Consider the following 5,485-nt stretch of genomic DNA (forward strand, 5'->3'; position numbering starts at 1 on the left):
TTCAGCAACTTAAGCCACCTTCTTTAGATAATATTAAGCTCTTTCTGAGTGAACACATACTACAGGCTCTTATGATCAGAAAATATAGCGACATGAACCCCATATAGAGAGTGATGTCAAATTTTCAATGACAACACCACATCCAATAGCTCCAAGTCATGAGTTGGATAATTTTTCTCATAAATTTTTAACTGTTTAAAGGAATAAGAAACCACTTTGCCATGTCGCATCAACACATAGCCCAAACTAACTTGGGACACATCATAATAGACGATAAAGCCCTTGGTTCCCTCAAGTAGAGCTAAGACTGGAGCTAAAGTCAACTTACGTTTTAGTTTCTTAAAACCACCCTCATAAGAATCAGACCATAAGAACTTCCCTTTTTTTGAATCAACTTGGGAAATGGAGCAGAAATAAAAGAAAAACTCTCCATGAAACTCCAATAATAATCGTCTAAACCTAATATGCTCAGAATATCAGTTGGAGTCTTGGGTCTAGGACACTTCTTAACCATAATAAACTTCTGAGGATCCATTATGATCCCCTTACTAGACATAACATGACCCAAATATGTTACAATATTTAACCAAAATGCACATTTAGAAAATATAGCATACAACTGCTGATCTTTCAATGTTTGCAACACCGGGCGAAGGTGATCGACATAATTGTAAGACCTCGATCAATCCAAAGCTTAACTCAGTCCTTTAAAGATTGTTAAGGGGTCCCAAACTTAGAAAACTTTAACTAAGTATTCAGACTTAGTGTTATTTTATCCTTCGTAGGTTGGAAACTCTATTTCATGACCCTCATGACCTTAAAGTAATGATTTTTAGGTTGAATCATGATCATGAATGCCAGTAGGTGTCCTTGGAGAAGTTTTAGATTTTTCAAACTTCATTTGAAATATATTTAAAAGGTTAAACCAGTTGATCAATGCGATCTCAATGGGCCGCATCATCCATCGCATTGATGAATATTTTTCTTTAGCTCCCAGTACAAATTCTGGTGAATCGATATGAACTCAATGAGGCGCATTGTCCATCACATCGATGCCAATAATGTGGTGCATCAGTTTGTGCATCACTAGGTTAGTCTTCCGTCATTAAAAATCCATAACCTCAGGGGTATTTAGGTCTTTTTCCATGTCTATCAGCCCCCAAAACTCGAAATTAAATCCTTCTAAGAGAAAAATTCTTTCATTTTTCACAAGTTTCTCTCAAGAACAAACCCTATGAGGTTTAAATTCAAATTCAAGACTTAAGAGCTTACCATCAATCTTTTCAAAATTAATCATTAAGGTATGTCAAGTGTTCATCCAAGGGTCCCTTCCACCCTTGGAGTCCAAGAAACTCTTTTAAACTTTAAGTAAATTGATTTCATGATTTTCATGATTTGGATTCAAGTGTATTCATGATTATAATGTTGATTGGGATTCTATTCCACGATTAAGTGCAAGATTTATGTAAAAAAAAATTATTATGTATGTAGTATCATGTGAATTCGTGTTAAAGATTTGAAATTATAATGCTTATGTGTTGATTAGTACTATGTGCATATACATTTCCTTCCAAGTGTTTGATGAGTTGTTTATGTGAATTAAATAGTGAAATTATATCATGTTAGCATGTATATTAGTTCATTCCATTTAAGTGTTTGATAAAATACCTCTATAGATGCATTATGAACAAGTGTACATTTCTATGCTATGGAAGGTCATGTGATGCTTTACTTTTCATGCTATCGATTCCTAGGGGTATTAAATACCTGACATTTTAGTTATTTACCTAGAGCCAGTGTTAGTTATAGAATAATCTTAGTCATGTCACAATCAGTAGTAATCTCAGTCAAATATAAAACTTAAGAAAAACTCAGTAGACTTAGTATTAGTCCAGTCTAATTCAATATTCAGTTTAGACCTCTGTAAATTCAATTAGTTAATAGAATTCAATAGTATTCGGTCAATAAACAAAACTCAGTGAGCATAGTTTGATCAAATTAGATAGATAATCAGTAATAGTTAAGTCAAGTCTAGTATGAACTAGGAATCAGTTCAGTGTCTATTCATTTGGGAGTAGAATACAGTATCGAGCAAACCCAGGGATAGAGGTATTCCTTCCAGCAGAGGATTTGACCATTAGTAGCAATCACTATGTTACAGAACTATGTAGCTATCATAGGTTGAGATATCTTCCTACCAGACTTGGGTTTATACATCTTATACAAGTTTTCCTACCAGCGAAGGTTAACAAAAGATCTTCTGCCAGAAAGGGTTAACTCACAGTTATCTTTACCCGTGGCATGGTACTGACACTCTTCTAATTGGGGTTATAGGTTGGAACCCAATCTATTTAGAAAGGGGGAATGACGTTTAGAAGATTACCTACCACAATCTCAGTCTTAGTCTTTAGAATAGAACTTATTTCAGTTCAACAGAAATCAAGACTGTCATATACAGTCACTCAATTCCGTACAAAACTTAGTATAATTCCACTAAATTAGGACTGTTAGATACAGTCATTTCTCTATTAGTTATATAGTATTAGTAGACTCAGATATCAGTAAATTAGTAATTCATAACTCAGTATCCAGTGTCATCATGACTTCAATTACAGTTTACGTATTTTATGCATGTACTCTTATTTAGTTATACTCATGTTATTCAGTCAGTATTGTTCATGCATATGAACCTATGCACTTCAGCCTACCTCACTTAGCATACCAGTACATTCAAAGTACTGACACATACATTTCTTTTATGCTATGATGTCTTATTTCATAGATTAAGATGCACGGGCTCCCAATCATACTTAGCAGGTCGATCCATCAGCAGTAGACTTAGTGGTAAGTCCTCATAGTTTGAGGAAAGATTTATTATTCCAGTATTTCAGTACTCAGTTTATTTTAGTAGTCAAAGTTACTTGGGGACTTATCCAATCAAATCTTTGTTCAGACAGTAGAGGTTTTTCATACATAAAGTATTGATAGACAGATGTTTAGTTTTGGTATTGATGTACCATAATTAGTATTTATTTATAGTTTTGAACCTTATGGCAAGTTTTTGCCTAATTTCTACATAATTATAGTATTATTATTTAGTTATTGTAGTAGGCACCAATCATGGGTTAGCTTGTGGTCCCTCGAGATTATGAGCACCGTATAGCGTCCGAGGTGTAGACTTAGGGTATTACAAACTTGGTATCAAAGCCTAAGATTCAACAAAGTCCTAGAAAGTCTAAAATCCACATTTAGTAGAGTCTTGTGCATGGGTGTGTAGCGTGCTATACTTATGGACAGGAGGCTATTAGATGTTTTAGGAAAAACTTTCCCTTCTTTTAGTTTTCATGTTATGCAAGTGAGCATGAGCTCCAGTTAAACTCTCAGTATAATTTATCTCTTCCTTATGCTTCCAAAATATGCCTCCCAGAAAAACTAATGGAAGAAGAGATGAAAATCGGCAAGCTTCTCCACTCATTCAGACAGATCCCCTGAATGAGCTTGTCTCTCACATTGAATTCAAATTTGTTTTCACTATATTAGTTTATTCAATAGTTGCTCAAAATAATTTGCAGACTGTTGTCCTATCTAGTTTATTGACTTACCCTTAGTAGGGGGAGGGGGGGAACATAAGAAGAATAAGAAGGCTAGAACAAATAATTCTAAGACAAGATCAAGGGATAGTAACTGTTCGCAATTCCATTAGAGATTCTTATCACAGTTCTACCTTAAATTAGAGCGCCAGTGCTTAAGTTTAAGAATGACAGTCAAAATTGGGCCTCAGTCTCGAAGTCACAAGGTAAGGGAATGGGTGTTCGTACTAATCCGCTTTGCAGAAAATATGGTAAGAACCATAAGAAAGTATATAGAGCTAGCAGTGATATTTGTTTTAGATGCGGTAAGCCCTGCCATAGGATGAGGGAGTGTAGAGTAACGGATCAGAGGGGAAAGGATTTATGCCAACAAGGTAAGTCGGACCGTCCTTCAGCTCAGTCTGGTCGCCCAAATTAGTAGGGTGCCACTTCCAGTACCACCAGTTGGCAGCTCCCAAATAGGTTTCATGTACTTTATTCCTGATAAGATCAAAAAAGTTCTCCTAATGTGGTCACTTGTATGATACAAATCTTCTATTTATATGTATATGAATTGTTAGACCCGGGAGCTTCTCTATCTTTTGTAACTCTTTACATAGCAGTCAACTTTTAAGTCAAATTAGAAATCTTAATGGAACTTTTCTTAGGGCCTCCCCCATTAGGTAGATCTATTCTATCTAGATGAGTATACAAAAATTACTCAGTTATAGTATTTTAGAAAAATCCCTTCAGTTGATTTCAGTAATAGAGTCATCTTGTTTTAGTTTCCTGAGGGACTAATCCTTGGATGAAGGGTAGTACCTCAATTTTAGATTTATTTAAGTTTTAATCTCTAGATTAAACTAGAAGAAAGAAGAGCAGAGAATTCTAAGTTAGTCAGTGTCGAGGTGGCTACATGATAATTATTGGGGTAATAGAAAGCTAAGAATTATGTATTGAAAGAAAGTACAAGCAGTGGACCTTACATTATTAGGTATAGTCCTTCAGAATGAGTTTAGTGTTTATGAGTATTATTATATCTCAGACTCTAGAGTAACGTGGTTTTAGTTTTGTTTAGAGTTTATTAAATTATTCACAGACTTAGAATAACGGATTTAAGCTAAGGGGGAGATGGTAGAACAAGTAACCATGTTAGGATTTTAGATTTTAATAGTAATATCTGTATGTGTACAAAAGTAGTGGGAAGGCATGATGTCTAAATCGTCCTTACCTCAATGCAAAGTTTCATACTTTAGCTATCATGATATCTACTCATGCCTTACATGTCAGCTCTATGATCATAGATCGTATTTTTGTATATCATCAAAAATCAGGCATGCGTATAGTTCCTAGTATAAGGAGTTCTGAATCATACAGTGTTATGCATCATATTCCATAAACACAAAAACTCTAAGCTCAGGTCATGCAGTTCATGACTCATCTACTCATGGCATTCCTTAAAGTATGCTTAGTTCCCATGAATTATGCTATACCCTTAATGATCAACTAAATTCAGATTTCATCATGTAAATCCTCATTTTTGATTTCTCGATAAAATCCAGGATGTTGATATCCTATTCCTCATGCCTCAGTTAAGTGTCAAGTTTAGTATAGTGTTATTCATGCTTCAGGTCCTCATGTTTTAACCTTTAGTGAACTCTTCTTATGAAATGATATAGCAATAAGCAATTTCTTAGAAGGGAGAGTTATGAAATGATATAGCAATAAGCAATAAGCAATAATAGTTTTACATGAGGCCATAGTTATGAAGATAGCTTGAATGTCATGTTGATGTGTATGTGGCTAAATGCATTTCAGAGATTTGAGTAGGCTTGGACATAGTGGGAGAATTCAGTCCAAATCAAACCTCAGTAGGTAGAGATATCAGAACCCAGTATTCAGCTCCAGTAAAGTCT

Source organism: Capsicum annuum, unplaced genomic scaffold (assembly GCF_002878395.1).
Source record: "Capsicum annuum cultivar UCD-10X-F1 unplaced genomic scaffold, UCD10Xv1.1 ctg2754, whole genome shotgun sequence".
In the NCBI taxonomy this organism is placed as follows: Eukaryota; Viridiplantae; Streptophyta; class Magnoliopsida; order Solanales; family Solanaceae; genus Capsicum; species Capsicum annuum.